We start from the raw sequence: 27,909 nt of genomic DNA, 5'->3' as shown, positions 1-27,909 counted from the left end.
TACCCACTCAGCTTTTGGGACACAAGGAGAAATACTGATGGTTTATTTTGATGTGTACAGACATATAAATCAAAGCAGTGTTGTTTTCCTGGAAGTTTTCTTGGACAGTTAAAGGCAATGCATTTGAAAATGCGCTCCTAACTTTCACACCTATGCACTTTATTAAGCAATATAGGATACTTTAGGGTTGGTAGCATAGTCATTGATTGATAAAGGTACAAATATGTGTCACATAACATTTTTTTAAACACTGATATTTATTACAATCTAAGTATCTGGATCTGTGTGAAGAAAACTACTTGCAGGTTATTTATTTGTACAATTAACGTATCCACACATGCAATCATGCTAAAGTTGATAAAGTATAGTTTGATATGTCTGTCTCTTCCAAAATATATCCAACTACTGGGACTACAGACTGTGGTTGAGTAAAAGAAGGCGCCTCGGGTACTTTCTGTAGGCTCAACCTCAACACTTCTTTTGGTTTTAGTCTTAGGATACCAAAAGAGGACAAAGATGATCTTCAGGCTATAACAGACCTAAAGACACGGTCCACAAATTGCATAGGTGTTCCACAAATACCTGGGAGTTAAAAGATAATCTACAAATCACGTGCCTTTGATTTTGTAGCAGTCTTCACTGACAAAAGTGTTTATTCCTCATGAAGGGATCTGGCAGTGGTCTCTTTCTCCTGTTAATCTGAATGGGGAGGAAACAAGTCTCCATGGTGAATCTGGGTTATAGGTCTCCACTAGGATTCTGAGTGTGTTTAAATGCCCAGGCTTTATCTGCCAGACATTTTTCTGGGGAACCCAACAAAAATTTAGGTTATGAGTCTATATAAAATGTAAGTACTCTGAGTTTAGAATGTCTAACTTAAAAGATGTTGTTTTAGGAAAAGATCGCAATTCATACTACTAACTATGTGTTGTTACAGTCTGATGTTAATTTCTGTGAGAAGGGTAAAAACCAAGCAAATTTCAGCATTTCTACTTCATTCAAGTTCTTTTAGGAGTCCACATCAGCTGGAATATCCTTCAGGTATTGTATGGTGTAAGAGCAACGGAGTCTTTCCTAGCATGCACTCAAGCACTAGGTAATTTAAATATAATCAAATAAATAACCCTGCTAAGTACACCCAAAACTCTAACATTTCTTCTATAATTAAGGTTTGAAAAAAATGTTTTGACTTTTTTATAAAAAAAAAACCTCTTTTTTTTTTTTTTTTAATCTCCTGAACGAGGATATTTATTCCTTGTTTGTTTATAGATTAAATTGTTCACATCACTGTAAATAACTTCTGAAATGCTGTTCTCTCAACTGTGCTAAGCTTTAATATAGCATAGTAATGAGTGGGATGTGCAACTTCTGCTTATCTGTTCTATTCTGGACAATGCCAGTGGCTCGTGTTTATTAAGAAAGTTGGCAATGAAACTGAATCTCTGGTTTCCCCCTGGTTGATAAGCTGTGTCTGAGCTAACATTCATGAGGATCTTGGAAGACTAATTTAAATACAATGCCTAAGGCTACACATTTTTTCCTGGATTCCAGAATAGCACATAAAGCTTTTAGTTTTCTGATGTTCTTTTGGAACTGATGCTTATGTATTACAAAGTCTGGCCAGTATTCTGTAGAAAGTACCAAAAGTCTATATCTGAACTCAATGTTCAGGTATTTTTGCATGTTGTTATCCACATTGCAAGGAAGATTTTTTTTTTATTTTTTTAGAAGACTTAAAGAAAAAGATAAGTTCCATCTTGACAGTATATTTGTATTGTAATAATCTAGGGAAATTTAACAAGTATTTTTCATCCTTTTTTTGGGACCATGGATCTCAGCTATTCACAAATGTACAGCATCTCCTTCACGCCATATTAGCTTATGAAGTTTCTTCACTTAACCTAAATATTTATTTTAAATGTCAGTTCTGCATGAGTGTCCAAATAAGTTCTTTTTCAGTCCAACAGCATAGTCTGAGCCTTTTCTGCAGGTTAAAGAAGTATCACATTTTTCAGCTCTTTAAACAGTAGCCTTTATTTCATATTATCGCTATGCTCTATTTCAGATATGCTGAGACCATCTGAATATATTTGGATACCTTAGAATAGAAAAAAATTGCCTATTTATGTCGTCAGTTATTAATGGTATCAGTAGTTAATACCGCACATATTGCTATGCTTCTCTGTCATCTAAGCATCAGATAAGTCAAAGCAAAATAGCTGATAGAAAAATGGCATTTTTCACTATAGAAAATTTTGAAGGGGTCAAAGCTTCCTGGAATATTCATGAGGTGGAGGTGCTTTTCACTAAACATATCATGTCAGGCTTTCTAAGAATAACTGTTGGTTCTGTCTCATTGGAGCCTCTGCCATTTTCTGCATCTCTTGACAGACTGAGGTTTTTATACAAAAAATGTGTAGGTCTTGTACATGCTGAATGACAGCAGATGAACATCTGCTCATTTGAAAACCTGGACCATGTTATTTTAGGAAGGAAAAATAAATTGACACTTACATTGTAAGGACTTCAAAACAAACAAACAGAAAATCTCAAACCTAACAAAAACCTCAGAAAGTCACAACTCCAAACCATATTCCTGTGAATGTGAAAAGTGACAGGCTGGGTCTGAGGGTTCAGGTGCTACAGTGGCTGGCTACCCTTCAAGGTCCTGGCACAATGAGCGGAATCCAGAATTGAATCTTGTGGAAGAAAGCTCCTACCTTCTATATCAGGTACCCTGTGCAGCCTAAGGGAGGGTTAACTCTTGCATACTGGTATTGAAGTAGCAAACAGGCAGAAGAGGGATCCTCTTTTAGTCAACCAACAAGTACCCAACAGTAAGTTAAATGCCCAAATATTAATTTACTCTGCGTCTTAGCTGCCTCTGAGAACCTTAGATCCTTAGCAAGCACCCGTTGTTGAAAGCAGGTACCTAGTCCTTTTGAGCAGCATATGTATTTTTCTTTAAAAACACAGCTGAAGGAAATGCCGAGTCTTTACTTTCTGTGCAATAGCCAAGTGGTAAGAATGCAGATTCAAATCCCTCTTGTCTGAACTTCAAATTTGATCTTTTATCTTTCAGATGAGTGCCCAAAACACAAGGCTTGCAAGACACAAGGGTACTCAGGAGGTAGGAAATGTTGCTCTTTTAGAGCAGTACCTTTGTGCAGAAAAAAAGGTCAGCTTTCACAAAGTCAGTGTCCTGGTTTAGCAGTAGCAGTCATTTTTTCTACTGGTGCAGTGCTGTGTTTTGACTTTTGGGCTGGGAATAATACTGATAAAGCTGATGTTTTCAGTTGCTGGTCAGAATGTTTACCCTGACCAAGGACTTTGTGAGTCTCATGCTCTGCCACGGAGGAGGAGAAGCCGGGAGGAAGCAGAGACAGGACACCTGACCCAAACTAGCCAAAGAGGTATTCCATACCACAGCACGTCATGCCGAGGATGTAGAACTGAGAGTACCCGGAAGGGCACCTCCTCTTTTTGGTCGGGCTCTTTTCCGGCGAGCGGTATCATATTTTCTTCCTTTGTTATTTCTCTTATCATTATTATTATTGGTGGCAGCAGTAGTGATTTGTGTTATACCTGAGTTACTGGACTGTTCTTATCTCAACCCGTGGGAGTTACATTCTTTCGATTCTCCTCCCCATCCCTCTGGGGAGTGGGGGGGGGGAAGTAGACTGCGTGGTTCTAATTTACAGCCGGGGCTTAAACCACGACAGTTCTATTTTGGCGCCCAACGTGGGGCTTGAAGGGTTGAGATAACAACAGATCTGACCAAGGCACAATGCTGATTTATTGGCTCTCAAAGTTGTTTCTCTTGATGTCACAGTTTCAGTATGCTGTAGCTTACTTAGAGCCGGTATTTGCTGTGTTAGTGTTTATCAAGTGTGGGCCTTGGGCTAAGGTTCTTGTTTCATTGTACTTTATGGTAATGGCTTGTAATGCGGGCGGGCTCCGGCAGCAGGGCGGGATGGACGTGGCCATGGACTTGTACCTGGCCGTCCCGCTGCTCTTCACTGTCCTGGCCCTCGTCCTCGCGTCCGTCTTTGTGAGGCTGCGGGGAGCTGGGGGGGAGCGGCCCCGGGAGCCGGCAGCGGCCGAAGCGGCCCGGGAGAGCGGCCCCGGGGACCAAGCGGCGGCGGGAGCGGGGCCGGAGGCCGGGAAGGAGGCGGCTGCCGAGGAGGGGAAGGAGGCAGCTGCCGAGCAGCGGGAGGAGGCGGCAGAGGAGCCGAGCCCCACGGCCGAGCCCAGCCCCGCGGCGGCCGAGAGCGTCGCCCAGCAGCCGTCCGCCGAGCCCGGCGAGCCCGAGCTGCAGGAGGATGCAGGAGACCCCGCAGCATTTCCCAGCAAGGCAGAGGAGGAAGATCTGGACTCAGAAAAAGAGAAGCTGGTGGTGAGAGAGCCTTCAAGCACAACAGCTACAGCCCCAGTGACAAGTACAGCAGCAGCATTTGAGAGTTTTGAAGGTTTTGAATGGCCTTTGGGTACCCTTGGGACCTGCCTGCTGATTGTGATGGGGATCAGCATGTTGGCACACACACAGAGTGTGTTTTACCCACAACCATTTTGTCTGATCCCAAGAGTTAAGCAGAGTCAGGTTTGGGTCTTGTCTGGATTTAGACAATACGGGGGGACCGAGAGGTTTTCCCCAAGGCTGGACAGTCATGAGTGTCACGGTGTGTGGGACAGTATGGGCGAGTATCTAATCCACTGGGCCCCTCCAGTGCTTTGGAAGCGTCGGAGATGGAAGGCAGCTGTGTGGAGTCCCCAAAGACAAGTTGCAGAGACTGCTGCAGGGGAGGGTGAATTATTTTGAGCCTGATGGGCCCATGACACTTCAGGCCATCAGGGCAGAGATGCAACATAGAGATGGACTCATGATGGAGGGGTGGACTTTGCAATGGGCCTCTCCTGCTCTGAAAGACTGTTACAAGGGATGGAGCCCACCATCATGGACTGAATGGACTCAGCAGCTTTATAGGGATTTGTCCGTGCACTAAGATAAGAGTGCACTGAGATGAAAGTGATGGTATATTGAAAATGTGGGATCTGAGCATGACGTGAATGGTATGGAATAAGGGGTGGATACTGTCCTGGTTTAGCAGTAGCAGTCATTTTTTCTACTGGTGCAGTGCTGTGTTTTGACTTTTGGGCTGGGAATAATACTGATAAAGCTGATGTTTTCAGTTGCTGGTCAGAATGTTTACCCTGACCAAGGACTTTGTGAGTCTCATGCTCTGCCACGGAGGAGGAGAAGCCGGGAGGAAGCAGAGACAGGACACCTGACCCAAACTAGCCAAAGAGGTATTCCATACCACAGCACGTCATGCCGAGGATGTAGAACTGAGAGTACCCGGAAGGGCACCTCCTCTTTTTGGTCGGGCTCTTTTCCGGCGAGCGGTATCATATTTTCTTCCTTTGTTATTTCTCTTATCATTATTATTATTGGTGGCAGCAGTAGTGATTTGTGTTATACCTGAGTTACTGGACTGTTCTTATCTCAACCCGTGGGAGTTACATTCTTTCGATTCTCCTCCCCATCCCTCTGGGGAGTGGGGGGGGGGAAGTAGACTGCGTGGTTCTAATTTACAGCCGGGGCTTAAACCACGACAGTAAGAAAGGATGGATAACCCAGCAGTTCAGCATTTAAGATGTTCATTACATTTGGTCCCTGCTTAAAGGCCTGTTTCTCCTTTTTAAATGTAATTTCTGTTGAACGTAAAATTCAGTTTTATTTTCTATAGAGGAAGAAGGAAGTACAAACCTACTTGTATGAGCACTCCCGGGTGAAAGAACTCCCCAGCCCTCCAGCTAGGGCTCATACCTATCTAAATAGGCTAATAATTGAACTAATGTATACAAGAAAAAAAGCTAGTGACTTGAACAACAGCAGCAGGGTTTTCAAGGGAAGTAGAAACAGCCAGTGGTTAGAAGCAGTTAGGCAAGCTAAAAGATCTCCTGAGGAAAGAAGATACATGAAGTATCATCTAGTCGATGGATCTCAACTGAGCTGAGCTGTCAGCCTGGTCCAGAGGGATGTAATTTGAGGGCTTGTTTAGGGGTAATTATAAAGCTTCAAGGTCAAACAGTAGGATCCCCCTCAAGTTTATGTTTCTGTAGTTTTAAGTGACAGCTAAGTGGAGATTTCTGGACAGCAGTTTTAGACACAACCATTGTTTTGTATATTATAGTTAATGATCTTCCTAGGAAGATCGCAACTGATATACAAATACCTCAACCATCAGCCTGGCCAAACCCCTAAGTTTGAGTGCTAGTGAGACCTGAACTGAATTTCCAATACTATCTTCATACAGACCTTGACTAGACATTAGTCAAAGCAGTATAACCTTGGGTTTTGTAAAGCTATGAAAAAATCTCATGGGCAATTTATGACCACTTACATGGTGGCCTGCTAGTTTAGGTACTGCAGCTTCTCTGAAGTCTGTGGAATTATGCCAGCTTGTATCCACAGCCAGTGTCACTCAGGACTCAGTTGCATCTTTTTTAAGTGCAAAATGTCATTAGTTGTACCAGAAGCTGACATGAAGTAACATTTCCACCTAATTGTCCTATCCTTTTACTGACAGCTTGCTGCTGCCCTTCCGAAACCTTGTCAGTTGGAATTTTACTGAAAAAGTGCATTTGGTACCATTTTGAACCAGCATTTTCCTTGAAAAGTGTTGTTTGAAGAGTGAGGGAGGAAGGGGAGGTAGACCAGATATTCTGTCCTAACAAATAACAAAAGTTAAAGCCTTTGCTATAAAATAATTTTGATTCTTTGTTACCCTCCACTGTATTTTCTTCCTCAAAAATATTAATAAGCTCTGTTCTTAGAATCCCTGAAGTTTTCGAGTATGGCAAACTCTCATACCACCCTTTTGGCTGCTGTGAATTTCCCTCATATGGAAAGCTGGCAGCAAAAAATAATTAATTCTACTTTTGTTCAATGAAAACGTTATTTAAATAACCTTTATTCAAAAAAACTGGTAAGTGTATTGCTGTTTATGTATCCAGCATTGTATATCAAGATGGCCAGTCAGAGCAAGGGCTTTCCATAGAAGCAGTCTGAGGAATCAAGCCATTTTTTTTTTCCTAGGAGTCAGCTAATTAAACACTAAATTTGCTGCTCACCTGACCCCTCTACCTGATTGAAGAGTCTTTCTTTTTTAATTCCTTTCCAAGATTCCGAGTTGAGCTGAACAGATGGCTTAAACCAAGGTCAGGAAAAGGCAAGAATTTATTCTTAGATGCTTCAGCTTCCAAAAACTTCTCAGCTATGTCTTACTCACTTCCCATTCAAACTGCATGTAACAGAGGTAAGCCAACTGAATTGCTGAGTTTTGACAATAGAACAATCACCCCAGTATTGTGAAGACCTCAGATAGGAGGCTTGTATCCTAAAGCTATAACATTTACATTATCAACTTGGGAAGTCTAGCTTATGTTGAGACACAGATTCTATATTCAACATAAAGTTGTTAACCACAACTGGCTGTAAATACTTTTTCCTTTAAAAAGGGGCGGATCTCTTGCCTTACTGGAAAATAGCAGTGCTATTTGAAAATCTCACTTCTAACATTTGCAGGACACTATCTTAGAAAGTAAATAACTGCTGCATTTAAAACCAGAAAAACTTTAATTCAGCATTCTGAAAGTTGCACTCCAAGTCATAGCTAATGATTTTAAATATGCTCAAATCCAGGCCCATTTCAAGAAAATATGTCTGTTTTGCATGGTAAAGACAACAGGTATAAGGTCTGTACTTCTGAAAAATGAATCTTGAAAGTCTGAATACTGGGTAAAATTAAGTGAGATTGTAGCAGCCTGCAAAGGAAATTATTATTGTCAAATGTCTGTATCACAAGTCCAGTGCACATAATATAGAGAAAAAAATAGAGAATTCTTTTTCAAAGTTTCAAAAAGGGGAAGGTGGGGGCAAACTTCAGTAGAAATATAAAACCTCAGAAGATGGCCGAAAGAAAATTAGAAGGTAATTATCACTGTTGGAAAAGGAAAAAACTAATTAGAGCATCAATAACCAGGACATGTGATGAACCAACAGAGCATAAAAGAGATGGATAAAGAAAGCAGGGCAACATTTTTTGTAGATCAAGAGCATTTGTTATGGTGCAGGATACTGACAGAAGCTAGCAGACTGGAAAGACATGCTGAAAACGCTAAAAGTAATGAAAACAGAAAAGAAAAAAAGTGAAAATGATACTATTTAATGAAAAACAGCATGTACCAATACCTCTGTTAAATTAGGGGAGAGAAGAAAAAAAATATCAAACGATAGAGAAAGGTACTCCTAGATTTAATCCTGAAAGCACAGCGCCTAGGAAACGATACAGAAAACAAAGGCTTAGTCATTAAGAGGTATGGAGAGATTACAAAGCAGGAGATTGAGGCTTTGCTGCATTGCAGTACAGGATACAGAATTGTGAAAAGAATAAAGGAATAGCTGGAGCAAAGTGACTTGATTAAGTGTCACAGCACTTAAGGGAACATGAAACTGAAGGAAGGTTGTACCCTAAAAGAATTAACAGAGAATTCTGAAAAAGAAAGAGAGTGGGGGAAAAGAAGGTAACACTCCTCAGTAAATAAAACATTAGCTAATTTACACTGGCCTTTTCCCATCCTTATGTCCTATGTCCTTATGATTGACACAACAGTGTACCTTTAGATGAATGCATTTTCACATATAACTGTTTTACAATTCTCACGGTAGCATTTTCTACCTGCTAATATGCTTTATCTTGTGGCTTATTAATAGCACATCAGACTGCTGAGAGAGGGATTTCTACCTTTACATCCTTACATCAGATTTGCAGCTATTCTTTTTTTCAGCCCTTGAGTTTGAGCCCCTGATTCAAACATGGACGCCTAAAGTTCTGTGTGAATTTTAAGGAAGTCTCTTTCTAGATGGTTGTGGGCTGGAGAGAATGGTACACAGCTGAAGTAAAACATTTAAGATTCTGCATACTCATGCATGTAAACTGGGGGTTGTGGGATCATGTTACAGCAGGGTGGTTTTATTTCATAGAAAGCTATCCAGTTATTTTAAAGCTGTGAAGAGTTTACATTACTTATTTTTTTTATCTGCATATCTTAATTCTTAATTGTATTTATGATTTTAAAGCCTTGATGGCTTTGTAGTTGCATGCTCTCCTCTGTCAGAAAAAGACTGAACCTCAGTTCCTCTAGGAGTCTGTTGTTGTTGTTTTTATAGCTTTGCTCCAGTTAGGAGAATGATTTAATATTAAACATTAAAGTATTCCCTTTTTATCTCTCAGAGATAGGCATTTTAATCCTCTGTGAGAGGCATCATATGTCTGTCTGGTGAAGCAGTTTCTTGCTCTTGCATTAGCAGATGGCATGATGACAAGTTAGAACATGGGACCAAAGGTGGCACCGGTCAAAGATGTATGTATAGAAAACACGGTTTCTTCCCTCAGTGTTTGCTTGCAAATTCTGCGGACAACAAAGAAATTAATAGAAAAAAGGTGCAGTTAGCACAGACAGCATAAATCTGAACTTAATTTTTTAAAAGGCTGAGTCGAGAGGGCGTAGTTTGAGTCAGTTTATCCTAATCAGTAGTTGACAGGCAACATATCACCTGCCAGTCACTCAATACTTCTTGTCAATACAGGAAATTGTAAGGTTATGCCAGATGATGCTGGTAGTGACAGTAAAGGATGATACTGTCCATAGAGCACAACTTCCTTATATTTGCACCCAAGGAGCAGCAAAGCTTTTAAACTGTTGGGTTGGGGACCTGATTCTCCCCCACTGGGTGATGTCTCAAGGGGATTAGGCTGCTACCTTCTGAGAGGATGGTACCTACAAATAAATGGGAAAAAAGAACAACTTTCTGAAGGTGTCCTGATGCTTAAAGGTCTTAACCTTTTGACTAATGCGTCTCTTGAACTTTTGAAGATATGAACACTAAGGCACAATTTTCTCTGATGCAATACATGCATTTAAGGTTATGTGTATATATACACACCTTTCCTCAAGAAAGTCCCAAGACATTGAAGAGAAAAATTAAGAATATCCTTCTTATCACAGTAAAGTTGACAGCTCAATTTTAGGAAATGCCTTTCTGAAGTTCTTCATAAGAGCAGTCACATCTGGAAAACAGTCAGACTCTACAGTACAAAAATACTGGGCCTGATTGTTTCCTCATTATACGCAGGTTTGACACTCACTATATCTGTTAAATTATTAAGTCCATTTGTTTAATACTTATATCAAAAGAGAAGTACTTAAACAAAGTCAAATACTAGAAATTTTATTAAAGGATTCAGTCCATATCTTTTCCACTGATAAATGTCTACATAATATTATTACATTATTTGTTTACAGCATGTTTCTACTTCTACGATTATTTTGAACAAGAATGATTCTTCTGTAACATATGCAGGTATGTACTTAGGTAATTCAATTTTTATTACTTTAAGGAGCTTCATCTGATTTGGCTATACTTTCTCCCAGAATCATCCTAAAGAACCAGGTTTAACAGTTATGCTATTCAAACTTTTGTAAAAGTCACCTTTAAGATAAGCCATACATATTTATTTATTTAAGTCTTCTCTCATTGATCAGCCTTACCAAGGCCTCAGTCCTGAATGCCCTTTCAGTTTGTCGATCTTTTTTTTTTAAGCTGAGACTCCATAATAAAGCTTTTCCAACACTGAATAATTCCAGTGATTCTGTAAAAGAAACATTACCTTCTTGCTCTGCACTCTCATAGTAAAATATATGCAGTTGAAGGCAGTAAAAATAAATCTTTAGAAAATTCTGTGGTATACCATACCTAAAACTTTATTACATTTTGGTCAAATTTGCATCTTTAATAGATTTTTTCTATTTCACTTAAGTACAATCTTAATATCTACCTTTTATCTATAACATTTATACATTCCAAGTATACATAAGAGTAAAAATGAACTCTAAGGACAATAAAGATTTTTGTTTGGTGATAGAATTTTGCTAAAGAATGGCAAGGTATTTTTTTCCCTTCTCCATTCATTCTTCTGTCGACACTGTGTATGCTTCCTTCTCTCCCTCTGCTTTAATTCTGAATCCATCAAAAATCAGAATCCTGTGACTGATGTTTGAAATGAGCTGAGGTTGTATTGAGGTTTTGAACTTTATCTGAACATGTCACTCACTTAAAGGCATTCCAGACCTCAAATGGCTCAGTGCCATTCTTCAGAAATGAGACAGGAAAAAGTATTGATTTTTCTTTTCTTTTTTTTTTTTTTTAAAAAAAAAAACTGAGTACCTAATGAGCAAATGAAGATATGGTTGGTCCTGGATTTATTAAGTGATCTAAAACAGGCTGCTCAGAGTGCAAATGTATGGAGAAGAGTTTATTGCAATTCCACTTTCTTTTTCTTTTTTTTTTTTCCTTTTTTTTTTATTTTTTTTTAATGGAGATTTTTTCTATAATATTGCTGAGATTTGGAGATCAATTATGCCATATTGTATTTCCCTAGCAAACTGAAGGTATTGTTTGGTAAAAATATGTTCTTTGGTTCTGACAAGAGACTGTTACCATACTACAACATATTCTTGTTGGTACTTGAGAAAGTAAACAAAATTAAAAGCCACTGGGAAAAGAGAATACATTGCTCCCTGAAGGTACAAGTGTTTCTTCAAGCTGAAAATTACAGATTTATAAGAAAACCCAAGTACTTTCTCAAAAAAGTGTAAGGTGTCTCAAATCTGCTGAAGTGAGATAAATATATTGAACAGACAACTGAATCCAGTGAACAGGTAGGAGGTAAATGTATCCTATCTCAAGAAAAATATATTACTGTACAGATGAATGGAAAAAACTCCTTCCATCAAATAGAACTGAGAATTATCTAGAAAATTTAACAAAGAAAATGGGAAGTCCTACTGCCATATGTATATAATTATTTAGGAATAAATAGATGCAGAGTGGCTACAAGCAGGGAGGTTTTAAAAGCTTTCAGCAGTTTATGATGCTACCACAGATGAACAGATGGGGCCTGACCAGGTCTAAGTCCCACCTGCCTCAAAAATTAGAGGAGGTTCCAGGAATCATATAATGGACAGAGAAGCAGAACAAAAGCTCAGACACCAGGCTTGCTGTTCCTGCTGTGACTAGCACAGAGAGATGACAGAAAAGTGCTTTCACTGGGTGGGATCACACCTCCCATTTCTCTTCTTGCTAGTTACCAACTGGTGCACTCCCAAGAAGGCTGTAACAAGCCCAGCTTTCAGGGGTGAAAGTGCAGATAACGCAGGCAGAAAGATAGTATCTGCTTTGCTGTTTAGGAAGTCTGTCATCACAGTCAACTGCGTATCTTTTCCATGCACAGAATTCATCCGGATGGCTGTCAATTCAGGAAAACCAAAATTTGATGTTTTAGATCCATAGATTTTCAAAAGGAAAATTTATCTGCAGATTTAACACAGGATTGTATTAATATCTCATATATTTTTCTGAGTTTAGTGAGAACTGAATATACCTACATTTTCTGATGCCTGATTACTCTTCTAAATCTACCCTGGAATGTTATATACGATTAAATCTTGTAATTGAAAAATAAATAACTTCATCATGCTTTGAGAACACAAATGGTCTTAGGGCATCCTTCTTTGAATTGATCACTGTGTTTTCCTTCCTTTTCTGATCTACAAAGATTACCAATTTATTTTAAACATGTAGGAAAATATGCAGCAGCTGTGTTTCTAGAATTAATATAATAGAACTTAGATTTTCTCTTTCAGACTTCTGATACTAGCAATAATTGATATTATTGATTCAGTTCATTAAATATGCCCATTCTTTAAAAGAAAGACATGCTTTACATACAATGTTTTAATGGTTTATTGCTGGGATGAGGGTAATATAGTTCTTGACTTGAGAGAGAAAGATGGAGAATACATTTCGATCTCAACGTATTTCTTTCCCTTGTGTTTCTCTCAGTTCCTGTGTCCTGTGTTCCATCTTAGACATGATTTCATTATGGTACAGAGGAATCCCACCCCTCTTAGTGAAATTTATTCTGGAATGAAGAACTGCTGTAAGAGTCACAGCACTATGTAAGTGAGCATTGCTTGGGGCTATGTTTTTATTAAAGAAAACCCCCACAACTGCTGTGTACGTTACTGGAAGGTTTCCCTATTGGCTGCACAAGGATTTGTTACAAGCAATGCAGTACAACATTGAGGGAAAAGGTCTTGCTTAGTGACTCTGCTGCCATTGGTCGTTACTAGTTAGTATAGAAGCAGCATACCATGTCTGCTATTCCCATAATCCCAGTTCCTCTAGGCACCCCTCCTCATGAAGCTAGACCAATTTTAGCAGCCTAAGCTTTGTTAAGAAATTGTTTGGAAAACCGAAGTGGTTTTAATACGAAAGTACACAGTGAGAGCTTGCAATTCACTACAGCATTTGGGCATGTGAAGACATAAGAAGCAGGAAAAAACAAGCCATGTATGTGAGTGGACTTTTTGTAATTTTGGAGAAAGAGCTTTTTAATATTTAGAATTTTGAAAGTGCCATAGAAGTACAGTGGCACCATGTTATTTATCTTAATTGAAAGAATCAAAGAATTGTTTCCATTCATCTTCAGAACACAAAGTTCTGTCAAGCTCTGATACTATGATGTAACAGACAGCATATTGTACTGCAGCAGCATGGAAAGAAAATACTGTATTTGTATAGCATAAAATGTACCAACACTGAAAGACCCATCTTTAAGGAAAATTAAATGGATATTAGTGTGAATAATCCACGATCGTATTGCAGTTTCAATGATCTGTTTATGTCTGCCTCCCTGCAGCACTAATGATTAAATGCAGTAACTCACTGTATAACAATTAGCTTGGGATTACAGAATGCATCTGAATGTTAAGATGAAAATTCTGCTGCCATGTGTGTATTATAAAAGTCTCTCTAAGAATCTGATCTAATGCAGTATGTTGTCCAGAGTATGTATAATAATCTGACTGGCATTGGTAGAATTAGATATGGTAGTGTTGATAAGTTAAATGCATTTTCGGCAACATATTTTTTATGAAGATTGTTTATTATTAACATTGGCTTATATTCAGCTTTAAGTACTTGATAAAAATTCCTAGTGTAAAAAAGATGTGCAATCAGTAATTCTTTATTATCTCATTTTCTCTTGGGAAAGAAAATATGTCGCATGCATCAATCAGTTGATCAAATAAGAATATGAAAATCTTAATCATAGTAAATGCATTCTGAGAATATCAATGTAGGACCAGACCTATAAATTTTTACTTACATGAGCTGGCCTTTCAAAGCTAGTGTGACAATCTACCTAAGTGAAGGCTGTCCCTCTCAGCAAGGGCTTCAATGGCCCAATCCTTCAAATAAGCACAGGGTAATTTTTTGATGTATCTGTCTAGCTAGCCTGATCTTGTAAGACTAGAGTTAATGAAAGTCAAATAATCATGAAAATTCAGCTTTTGTGCTGGATTTTTTTTCCAGTTTTCTCTCTATCAGCATTAAGTAGATGGCTTGTCTGACTCTGACTACAGCGAGATCCACCTGGCAGTGGAAAAGAAAATGCAAGCCAATTTAGCTCAAGCAGAGAAACAAACATGGATCAGGAGAGCATTAACTGTCCTCCTCCTAAGCCCCCCTTTCACACTGTGTTTACCCCATAGTCTGTCAGATCATGGCTTAGCAAAACAATGCTGGGAGTTAATGCTTTTTTAAAGCACATATATTTCTAGCAGAATCTTCTCCTCACTGGATTATTTAAGGGTAGAAGGCAGTACTACTATGTTGTAGAGAGTGTTTGCTGCAAAGCCCCTGCAATGCCATCTTGAAAGGCAGACAATGAATGTAGTCTTAGACACAGCAGGATATGACTGGATCCTTTCAAACCATGGAATACAGATATGCAGACCTTCCCAATCCTTATAGCTTTTACTGTTCCAGAGGGAGCATTATATTTGTGAAACCTTTACAGTACTTTTAGATCCCCTTTTCTCAGTAAAGTTTCCACAGTAGGGTAGAAAAAGGCTATCAGTGCTCCAAATATGTGTTTCTGGGCACACAAATCTGTTATTTCTCCTGGACCAACTATGCCTATTGAATCCGGCACAGATAATCCAAATGTAAAAATATACAAATATTGGCAGCCAATAGGGGGCTTTTCATCTCAAGCAAGAAAACAGAAGTAATTCTGATAGCTTTTCCAAGAGATGCCTGGTGGGGCTTATTTTCCAAAGTTTGAATCTGTAATAAACAGCCTACTGCTGTTTCTATTTTGAAGTCTTCATATTTAACATTCATTGATGGATTGCCATGTACAGAATGTGTATAAACAAAGTGATGAGAAGAGGCTTCCACATGAATGCCATGAATGCAGACTGTTTATAAGTACTCATCTTGTTCAGAAATCTTCCTTTACTTCTTTGATTTGTGAAATAACTCAGCCCATGAAATGCAATTTATCATTGGATGTTATATGTGACAACACATCAGTGGGGAAGACGAAAACTGTTAAAATACCACTTGCTTTGTACAAAGGAATAGATGTTCCCATTATTTTCAGGGAAATTCAAGGCAAAACCTCTCATTTTCCTCTCCTTGGAATTATCGTGTGTTTGCAGAATTGTTGTACAAGCACAAGTGCTTCTATTTCCTTCTTTAGGTAGGAAGGTCTTCAGCACAATTCTGTAACATTCAGTTAACTACCACAACTTTAGATTTTGGTTACAACAGTCTTATGTTTGAATCTTTATTTAAGATGTTATAGATTTTCGTGTATGAACAGAAACAGACATGGTACATATGCAGTATATAGCTATATGGTAAAATGCAACAGCATGAGAAAAAGATTTCATGGTATGAATCTAGGACTAGCTATAGGTAAACTGATGCAAATATTCAGAGCATTTGGGGAGGAAATAACATCGGTGGTAGACCAGATTCAGATAATAATGTTGACAATAAGAAGAATTTGGAAGTCTATTAAGAAGAATGTTTAACACTTTAAAAATTACTTTTAATTTTGAAAAGCTTCTGCTTTGAAAAACTCTTTAGAAGCTTGTAAATGGATTGAATAACTCTTAAATGAGTCTGCCCAAACCAAAACAATTTTGGTTTCTGATTTATTTTTTTTTTTAAGAGTTTATTCATTTTGGTTTTTCATTTTGGTCAAAGCAGAAAGTTTACTCTTTTCATATTTTTCACTTGTGGTATATTTGGCATTTCCCAAAATGCATGAGAACAGCCATATTCACAGTCAGGTAGTCAGTATACACAGCGTGACATACTGTTTTAAAACAGATCTTTGCTGGAAATACTGTAGAGCAGCAGTTTTTAAGCACAGTACTTGCTAAGTTTTAGGAACATTATGGTACCTGAAACTTTCTCTTAATTTTTATTATGCCTGCTAAGCTATAATAAAAGCTAAAATATGTTAAATGTTTTTTTAATAATTTTTCTTGTATGAGCAGAATGCACAGCAGGAATGACAGTTTGAACACATGCCAGTATAAGCATATTGGGTGTTAGTGGTGGGAACTTAAAATGCTTTAGGCAGCTTCATTTCTCCAAGAATGATGCATAGGGAATCAGATTTCTCCTTGAGGTTGATCTTCGAAAAGTGATAGGCAGACATTTTCCAACACTGTAGGTCCCCAAACTGATATTTGGGTCAGGATAATGGAACTCAGTAAAATTAGCTCATACAACCTATACTTTCTTACCTCTGGGTAAAAATTATTGTTTCTTATTTGTGTCTTCCTTCTACTCTCTACTGCGTAATACGCCAATTTTACGTCTGCACTCCTGTAATATATCAAATAGATTCTTTTAGTAACTTAACAGAATAGGATCTTGCAGTTCTCTCAGCCTTCTAATGATGTTTCTTTTCATTAACGCTTTAGTCCCTAAACATCTTTTTTTGACTCCTCAATTATACCAATAATTAAATGAAGGCTTGCTTCCTAAGGCATAATATACACCCGTGTTCTAATATAACCTACTGTGTGTCAGGAGGTAAATGGGAGAGATGTAGATCCATGGGGATTTGTCCATCAAGCAAAGCAGTTCAAGAGAAGATGCTTATCTCCCCTGCTAGTTCAAGGCTGATGATCCCCATGCCTGTTCCCAGTGAGTTCAATAGCAAAATTGTCACTGTCTTCAGATACTGCAAAGACAGTGTACTCTTGCAAAACCAATTATAACCTTGCTGAGAAGTGTCCATCTTTCTGTTCACTCTACTGTTGCACATCAGAGAGGTAATGAACCAATAAACTCTTGCCTTCCTAAAGTCACTGGCAAAATTCACTAGTGTTGGTTGATTGTTCTGTGATCATCTTTTTTCAGGTCAGCTATCCTTATTTATTGTATTTTTAATTTGTATTTATTTTTAATAAATATAAAATATATTTTAATATTATTTATAAATTTTTATATATATTATATATTATATATATTCATATATATTATTTATATATTTTTAATATTATTTATATATTTTAATAAATATATAAATATATTTAAATTTAATTTTCTTTTTTATTTATATTATTAATAATTTATTATTATCCTTAGTGTATAAAGCTTACTACATTAATGTCTATAGAAAATCACACCACTTGGCAGCCATATTACTTACAGAATGCAGTATAACTGATTCATAGTGTTTTTTTCTTTTTTTATGTAGTTTTTATCTAGTTACTTTCAAATACCACGTATATATTCACAATCTACGCACTGCTCATTGTGTTTCAGTGTCCATAATTAAATTTTGATGGTCTTGATCTTTTAAAAGTTGACTGCAACTTGTGTCAGCCAGTTCTTGGAAGGAAATCAGCCATAATTTGCCTTTACTAATTACTTTACATACAGCAGGTTACTATGCTGGATAAACACGTTCTTAATTATAAAACTGGAGAACATCCTCCAAATGAAATTATTTAATTATGTTCTATTTGGGGGGGGAGAAGTCTAGTGGTGTGGTTGAGATGTAAGGTCACGATTCCCTGTATCACTTTTATCATTGATTGTATTAAATGTGACAAGCTTTGCACTGAAGCTAGAGTTTTATTCATTCAATAATGATATTGCTTTTCTCCTATTTGTGGTGCAACTTACCAAAAATTAGAATCTTTTCAACCATTTTCCTGATTATTTTTTGGTAGGTCTGGACTTTCCTTTTGTAAAGATAGTGTAATACTGAATCATTTTCACAACAATTTTGCAACAAAACCCTCTATTCATGTTTTTCACTTGTACATATTAACAGTTTGAACATCAAGTCAAATGTGTACTCCCAGGCCAATTACTGTTTTGTTCATAGTTTTGGTGTATGCTGACTCTCATTACCAAATACTTGTACTTTTATTGAGTTCTTTAACATCACCAGATCCTGTATGATTTGAAATAGCCAGCAATATAATATATTACTCAAAGTGATGAAGCTGTATTGAGGCTGTATGTAATGCTTAGCACAATGGTGTGAAGCTTTAGGGCTGCAAGGTTGCAAACAAAAAATGAAGAAAAGCTGCTTTCCCCAAATCTCTCTTGAAAACAAGCCAATCAAAACATGAAGATATAAAAGCATGGATTATTTAGCAATGAAACAAATTGAGAAGAAGTATCAGTTCTCTCACTTACTTTAAACAATTAAACACAGCATCTTAGTAGTTTTCTTCATAGGTTTTCCTTTTTTCTAGTCCTGATCATTTAAAAGCCAACTAAGAAAAATACAGTAAGAAAAAACCTATAATTAGGATTTAAGAATGTAATGGTATGAAACTCTAAATAGTATATTCTATTAAATTTAAAGGAATGCACTATACTTTTTAACACCTTTACATTGAAGCTATAAAAGAGGTGCTTCCAGGGTAATTGTCCTAGAATAAAATTGCACTCTAATAAAAAAGTTAGGGCAAAAAAGCAGTGTGCAGACAAGGCTGATATTTCAGTGAGTTGGGCTATTTTTTCTGTCAGCCAGTATACCCAAACATCAAACAAAACCTAAGCAATTATATACACTAATCCTTCCCCATGAGAAGTTGCAGCCCTATGTGAATTCAAAAGCACCAAGTTGCAAATCCCTCCAAAAGCACATTTACAACTTATAATGGAAACTCCAACAGAGCTCTAACTGTAATAGTGTGACTACTGCAGCGATTACTCTTTATTGCCATGGCATTTACTGCTGTAATAGTAGTGGGCAGATCCTAACATTCTCAAAATTAATGGGCAGTATCATCCTCATGTAAGGTATTGCCCAAGGTATGGTGTTTTGAAATGTAATATATCAAAATGATGATACTTTTTCATTTGAGTTGTTCTGGTCACTCACTTCATGCAATTGCCATTTCAAAGGTACTTTTCATAATTTCAGAATAAATATATATGAAATAGAAGATTTGGAAAAACATTTGGATTCTGACTAGTATTAATGAGGACTTGGAAAATGCCAACCCATCTCCAGTAGAGCAGCTTTATAGCTGAGAGAACACTATGGTGGAGTGTTCTCTTGTAATGATTAATTTCCCCTTGTGAGCAATACACTTATGACCCAAATCAGCTACTCCATATGTAGAACTCATATTGTTTTCTGTCGAAATTTTGCCTGAAAAACAAAAATGTCGAGTCTCTCAGTAATGGCACGAAGGGAAGTAAACCCTGGAGTATGAACAACAGTGAAAAGGGTGCATTGTCTCAGAGAGAGAGTTCATATACTCCATCTTGCTAGATCTCTTTTTTAAAACAAGAGAAATCATACAGCTGTTAGTCCAGTTTCTGTGTTTATGCATAGTTGGGCTGGTAGTGATCTGTGGCCTATAATTAAAAGAAAAATGTTTCTGTGTTTCAAGTTCATTCTGATCATGACACTAAAAATGCTGCAAAAATGCAATCTTACTGCCAGAAATGCTGCATCATTTAGTTTTAATATTAAAAGCATTTCATATCTACCCTATATGCATGAACTGTAATATATCTTGGGAGAGATAAGTATCTTGTTATTTTGTATCTTTTATTTGTGGTAGTAGCAGACTAAAAAGTCTGTCAAAACAAAAAGTAATCAGAAATTCAAATAGATTGTAGGCTTAGCCGAAACAGGGTTGCTCATCTGCCTTTAATCAGGAGGGACAAAGAGCAAGCTAGCAAGTGGCAACAGCAAAAGGAAGCCTACTAGCAGAGAAATGAGGAAGGGGAACAGACTTCCCCAAATACATATGGAAGCAGAGTGAAATAGCAGTCACTATTTTACAACAAAGATAAAAAGTAAAATAAAAATTCAAAATTTTTTAAAGCCTTTACACAGGTCCCAGCAACATTTTTTTCAATGATGCTACTAAACATGATATTAATCAATCTCATTCTAGCAGGATCTGCACTTCTTTTGTCACAATGGAAATATATAAAATATAAATGCTATATAGATATGTAGCAAAGATTGAGGTGAGCACTGACAGCAGATCTGCTCATAACTGGGTACCTGATCACTTATGAATAGGAAACAAAATGAGCATGCATTTTCTAAAGTTAGTTGTAGGTTGGGCTGATAATTCTGATCATTCTGATTTTTCAGTCTTTTCACTTATTTTATCCAGACTGGTTATTTCCTTTCAGTCATAAACATAGTTGGGGGCTCACACCACCTACTTCAAGCTCTACTGATTTCAGTGCCAGGGATAGTACAGCCAGATCCCTTCAGTCACTAATAGTTCTTCTAAGAGCTAATTGTGAGTTGACTTGAGGTGTCCTTCAGAAGAACCCATTTCCCTCCCCCACTGTGTACAGAACCTCTCCTGACCTACATGCCTAGAGTTCATTTGTGGTTTTGCCTTTTTATTTTCCTCAAAGGTGATTTTTAGCTTAGAATCTAAGATAAACAAACAATATATTACTGCCACCACCTTCAGTACTTCCAGTGACCCTTTCAGTACATATTATTACACTTCCATATGCTATAGGAACCAGTAAAACAAGATCTTGTTCAAATTAAAATCTAATGGCTTTACTGAGAAAAGCTTTTTACCCTGTGGGTTTGCTATATATATATTTTTTATTTTGAAAATTTCTTTTTTGCAACCAGATGGTTTATTTTAATTAATTCTTATCACAGAGACATCTTTGTCATAAAGTACTTCTAGAACAGTTGAGAACAATAATATAAGTGCTTTTGTTTACAGAATTACTGAACGAATTACTGTTTCACAGGGGAAGCGCTGTTGTAATTCCATCTTTAATTTTTCCAGCATCCTTGACATTTAAAGACAGTTTTAATATTATTATTATTGAATTGCAAAAAAAAAAGAAGGGTGTTGAATTTGTATTGATTTTGCATGTGTGCTTGCACTCAGAAAGATGGCATTTCAAAACCTTTTCTAAATAAAAGTTTTCACTTTTATAGTAAACAATACAGAATACATTCTATCAATGCCAGTGTTTGACTATAGAAGGAAAAATGTTACCTTGCATCAAAAAATACTAAAGAATTTAAGAGTGTATTTGCTCTCCATTTCTCTCTATGGACTACAAACCATGATGCCATGTGGTAAGTTCAGAGAATTTGTCTATATAAGCACTGAGTCTTTAACAACAAGGACAAGGTTATCATTTTCTTTAGCAATGTAAGGCACAAAAACATTGAAAAGATAACTTGAATTTGTAAGGTTTTGTCACACAGGGTCAAAATCATGTGAAGTTTTGTCAGGCTTTGTAATTCTGAAGTTTCTTCCTAAACAGAAACAATAAGCAAAGATGTTCACTTGAAAAAAAAAAAAAAGAAAAAAACCCAAAAAGAAACCAGATCACAAACCAGAATGATAATATGCAAAGGAGTCTGTACATAATTTTATAGGTTTAATTACAAACCAGTTATTTTCACTTCAGATGCAGTCCTGCCCTGACCTACAAGTACTTGAGATCTTCTTGATCTAAAAATCAAAATCAAGATCTAAAGTTCACTGATGCCTCATTATTTGTATAGGATTTTTACTGGTAAAATAATTATTCATTAGAGCTATGCTAAACCTACGAAGAGTCTCACCTCCATGCCTGGCAAAATCTCAGAGCAGATTCTCCTGGAAGGCATGCTAAGGCACATGAAAAACAACAAGGTGCTTGATGACAGCCAGCATGGCTTCACTAAGGGGAAATCCTGCCTAACCAATTTGGTGGCCTTCTATGATGGGGCTACAAAACTGATGGACGGGGCAGAGCAGTTGACATCATCTACCTGGACTTGTGCAAAGCGTTCGACACTGTCCCATACGACATCCTTGTCTCTAAATTGGAGAGACATCAATTTGATGGGTGGACCACTTGGGGGGTAAAGAACTGGCTGGCTGGCAGCACGCAAAGAGTTGTGGTCAATGGCTCAATGTCTGGCTGGAGACCGGTAACGACTGGTGTCCCTCAGGGATGAGTGTTGGGACCAGTCTTGTTCAACATCTTAGTCGGTGACATGGACAGTGGGATTGAGTGCGCCAATGACACCAAGCAAGTGTGGTTCGGTTGATATGCTGGAGGGAAGGAATGTCATCCAGAGGGACCTCAACACGCTTGTGAAGTGGGCTGATGCCAACCTGATGAAGTTTAACCATGCCAAGTGCAAGGTCCTACACCTGGGTTGGAGCAATCCCAGGCACAGCTACAGGTTGGGCAGAGAAGAGATTCAGAGCAGCCCTGCGGAGAAGGACTTGGGGGTGTTGGTCGATGAGAAAATGAACATGAGCCAGCAGTGTGCGCTTGCAGCCCAGAAAGCCAACCATATCCTGGGCTGCATCAAAAGAAGTGTGACCAGCAGGTCGAAGGAGGTGATCCTGCCCCTCTACTCTGCTCTTGTGAGACCTCACTTGGAGTATTGTGTGCAGTTCTGATGTCCTCAACATAAAGAGGACATGGAACTGTTGGAACAAGTCCAGAGCAGGGCCACAAGGATGATCAGGGAACTGGAGCACCTCCCGTATGAAGATAGGCTGAGAAAGTTGGGGCTGTTTAGCCTGGAGAAGAGAAGGCTGCGTGGAGACCTCATAGCAGCCTTCCAGTGTCTGAAGGGGGCCTACAGGGATGCCAGGGATGGACTATTCATTAGGGACTGTAGTGATAGGACAAGGGGTATCAGGTTCAAACTTAAACAGGGGAAGTTTAGATTGGCTATAAGGAAGAAGTTCTTTACTGTGAGGGTTGTGAGGCACTAGAATGAGTTGCCCAGGGCGGCTGTGAATGCTCCGTCCCTGGCAGTGTTCAAGGCCAGGTTGGACAGAGCCTTGGGTGACATGGGTTAGTGTGGGGTGTCCCTGCCCATGGCGGGGTGTTGGAACTAGATGATCTTAAGGTCCTTTCCAACCCTAACTATTCTATGATTCTAAAGCCACCACAGGATTCTCAGTTGCTGTAATTTATCATAAGATGCAATGTAACTTCAGTATTAAGGGGGTTTACTACTTAATGGCTTGAATATATTGTGGATGCACAATTTTTTAAGCAAAGTAAGCCAATATCTTCGAACAGCAAAACTGCTGATGGGCTGAACTTCATGGTCTCTAAACTCCAGCTTGTATCAGCTCAACAAGAAAATTTTCTGAAGTAACCAATTCAATTCATAGAATCACCTTATCCAAGATAATTCAGCAGCAACGACTTACTGCTCCACCCAATAACCAATAGCAATAGTTTATTTTGACATGTCGAATATAAAAATAGATGCAGCTGATGCAATCTCACTTGGGATATGTAGTGTACCTTATTGTAAGTTGCTACCAGACTTAACTGGTAAGAATAGGGGAAAAAAACCCAAAACACCTTACATGGGACTGCATGATATAACAAAGAGGCAGCTTATTGTAGGGAAAATACAAATAATCACACAGGAATACCATTCCTCTTCCTGTGAGCTCAGGCCTACCTGTCCACAGCCGCCCAGGGAAGGTTCTGTTGTAGACAGGGCAGAATAATGAGGTAGACAGCTGTGCAGGTTTTATTTGTGAAGTGATTTTATCTTTTGAAAAAGACTGAGACAGTGCTGTGAGCAAAACACTGGTTTTGTTATTAGGTGAATGTATTCCATTATTTACTCCATGTTACTCCAGTGGCAGTGCATGTTCCTTACTGGTGCTGGTATTGGAAAGTGGGCATGTGTCCTGGCACACACTGAGCCCTCTGGCTAGTGTCATGTCATGATGACATTTATGTCATCACCAGAGTCTTTCCTAGAGGGCTCACTTCTTCTGCTTTCAGCTGTGTTGTGTCACTGAGCTGAGGGCTGGCGTCTGGGGGAAGAGAAGCACTTTTATGTAGCCTAGTTGAAGAGGGTTACCAGAAGTTGAAGTTAGTAGTCTTCATCTGGAACGGTCACTATGGTGAATGTAAAACCGAAAACCTGACTCTTTATTGGTGTGGACTGGCAGTGAAGGTGGAGACTTAAGCAGTTAGAAGTTTAAAATATTTCTAGCCTTATGGATAGTAGTGATTCCTAAGGGCTTAGGTGTGCTGTATAAATCCTCTGTTAATGTGACAGCCTGCTAAAGACTTTTTTTCTTGTTTTCATTCAATTACTACGTAGTTATGTGGAATCAGGATAACAATCTGATTTAGTATGCATTGTTGGCAAGGACCAAAAATGGAGCTTGCACACCTACCTTTTTTAAGTGTTCCTCTGACTTTAAAGCTCTCAAGAGTCACATAGAAGGAAGGAAATAGTGGGACACATTTTTAAGAACGAGGAAAGCATTCTGATTCAAATGGGCCTGCTTTTAAAAGGAGCTTTTACAAAATATTCTATGTCTGGAATCAAAAGCAATTGCTTGAAGGGCTGTTGACTAACAAGCTCCATATACACTGCTCTAATCAGTGAGACTGCAAGTGGCGATTAAAGCTCAGTGTTTCTGAGAACCAGACTGTCATGCTTTCTCAGCAGACCAATGTGCCTGAACTGTGGCTAGAGGAGCACATTCACAGCCATTATCCATAGCTGTATAACATGGCAGACATTGTATGATCACAATTTATAAGAAGCATAGGCAAAAGCGGATCTGTTTCCAAAGCCCTAATGAGCAGTTGCAACTCTTACAGTACATAAAATATTAGGCCCTTTCAGTGAAGCTAATGTCAAAATTGAATATTTAATTTGCTGGTTTGCATAGCTTAAAGAAAGGTGTTGCTGAATATAAATCAACAGAGATGAAAGTGCCAATAGTTAGTGCTTTTCAGATGATGAAGGCTAGGTTTTATAGACTTGTCCTATTTTTGTTCTCCTTACAAGTACAGCTGGTATACTTTGCAGAAAATAGAGATCAGGTATCCATAGCCTGATCCAAATAATTTTTAAGACCTTTACTTTCTTGTCTGAGTGGCAATAGGACTTCAAAATCACTTACCACTTAGGTAAGTCCTCTTTGGAGCATTGATTTCTCCAAGATGAGGGGGTCTTTTTAAGTACCAGAGCGGTCTAAACCTTTTTATTTGCCCTTTCTATCACCAAAGTATATAATGAAAGTGAAAATGGGGATGAGGAAGCAGGCTTTAAAAGGAAGCAATTAGAAATGGTTTGCATGGCATACAGAAGGGTTTTCAAAGTGTAATAAGTATTTTGAAGGAATAAGCAACATAATTCTCAAGTGTGGCTGCACTGCAAAAAAGTTAAGAGATTAGTAAATCTTTAATCATTCCCATGTCAATTTAGCATTGCTCCCTCTATGCTGAGGAGACTTCTAAAACAGGAAATCTGCCACAAATTCCTCTTGGAGAACTAGTTTATGCACTCATCAATTTTTTCTTTTAGCACACATGTCCCTCTGAAAAATTTAGCCACAACATTACTCAGATTCAGATAGTCAAATAACAGGACTTTCTTATGAGAGCAATAATATAGATGATGATTCACTGAATAAATTCAAGAGTTCTGGAAATCAACGTAAATGGAAAAGAAAAGCCCTATTGTTCTATCAAATAAAGCTACAGAAATTAGAGTCAAAAGAAGCAGGCACCTCACTAATGAAAAAATGTAAAAAGAAATATACAGCTCAACAGTCTCCTGTACGATATGTTTTTAATTCATTTCTTGTTCCTTGGACAAGGTGATAACAGTGTTCCAGTTTAATCCAATAACCTATCTCCAAAATGATCGGTGTTCTTATTTCAAGCCTTGGTTCCTTTCTGCTTTGATTCTGCTCATATGGTTCCTACCCTTTGATTCTGTGCTCACCTCTTCTGCATGCAACTTGACCTTTTGCAGCTTTTCTCCCCCCTCCCATTTGCCACACTCCCTTTCTCCTCTCTCTTTCATCTTTCCATACATATTAACTCAGCAGGATTTTTGCTCTAACCTTAATTTTCCCACATCCCAAAGCTTCACAGCTGAAAGGTTGCTGCTAATCCTCTTTCTATTTCTCTTTCTTTATAGTGTATTTTATTCATCCACTTTCATTTCCAGAAATACTTTGTATACATAGACATTTACTCAGACTTGTGTATTCTCCAGAAGAAACCATTTTTATAAGCCATTTTTAATGCATTTTGAGGATCACCAGGGGTGACAAATGTAGGACCATGCCTATATGAGGGAAATTCTTACTCTTAATATATCATTAACATTGTACAATATTGAGAGAAAAATTGCATCCCAGCAATCAGGCAGAGGAAAGCACTTCTGTTTACCATAGATGGGAAAATAAGAGATTCTACTATACTTCCAAATCACTCACAAAGTTGGTGGACAGCATTATGGATGACAGTGTCAGGTTTTCAGTATGCTAAAGTCTATTAGGCTAATGCTGCAGATCAGCTTGCCTGAATCTGACAGTTGGTTAGAGGGCAAAGGTGCATTAAACCTGTTCTAATGTGGCACAGTTCTAGGGCCAAGGAACACTACCCCTTCATGACAACTTTAAGGTAAAAGGCTTGCAGAAATCTCCTTTGAACCTGCAGGCACTATAGTTTCGTTTGCAGTTACAGATGGGCTAGGCAGAATAGCCCTTGAGGAAGAACTCTAGGAAAAACCAAAGCTGGAGCAGAAGTTAGAGCTTTTTGCACAGATGGCCACCTCCATAGTAAAGAGAACAATCAATGGGAGAGGATTAGTTTTGACCTTTTCCAGCAGGAATGGTAACACATGGAGAAGGCTAGGAAGGATGTTTTCACAGTACCAAGTAGTCTGAATGTTTGTATTTTTTAATACACTGTTAATGAATAAAATATTGCAGAAAATGTTTTCTTGCTCATGAAAAACTCAGTCTCCTGGAATTCAAAGAATATTTTTTGGCATTAACACCACCTTTTTAGTTAGGGTTCTCTTCTGAGGGTTTTTTTCATTTAAATTTATGAACTATTTTGAAAATGACAGATGTTAATGATCTGTGTAAAATTCATATGCTTACTTGCATTAAAATAATTCCGTTAGTATATGGCTGTGTAGATTCTCTGACACCATAATTTTAATACAATAAATTAAAAGCAATATAGATTTTTTTTAAAGTGTTACAACATGGTCTGAAGAAATGAGTTTTGTGGAATCCCCAACCTGCTGAAGTGCAAAAGCAGAATTCCCATCAACAAGATGATAATTTTATCCCATTCAAAACATGGATTTCAGCATCTTCTACAAGGGGGCTTTCTTACTAAATGTTTTGACAATAGAAGACAAAAAAATGACTGTCTCTTCCTTTATTAGGAACAATTTACCAGCTGGTGAGGAATTGGGTTCTTAGTTAATGAAATTCATTCATCCTCTGACAGGATGCTAAGACGGTCAGAGCATGCATGGTGCACTTTCTTAGGGGCAGGACTAAAAAAGAGAAGGTGGAGGAAAGAGAGATTTTGTGATTTTATGAAGGACACCGTGTCAGCCCCGTTTTATTCTAAGTATGACAGAGAGGGCATTGCTCTGTGAAGTCTGATGCAAAACACCTGCAGAG

The sequence above is a fragment of the Psittacula echo genome (assembly GCF_963264785.1).
Source record: "Psittacula echo genome assembly, chromosome: Z".
NCBI classification, from domain to species: Eukaryota; Metazoa; Chordata; class Aves; order Psittaciformes; family Psittacidae; genus Psittacula; species Psittacula echo.
Note: the sequence above shows the minus strand (reverse complement) of the source record.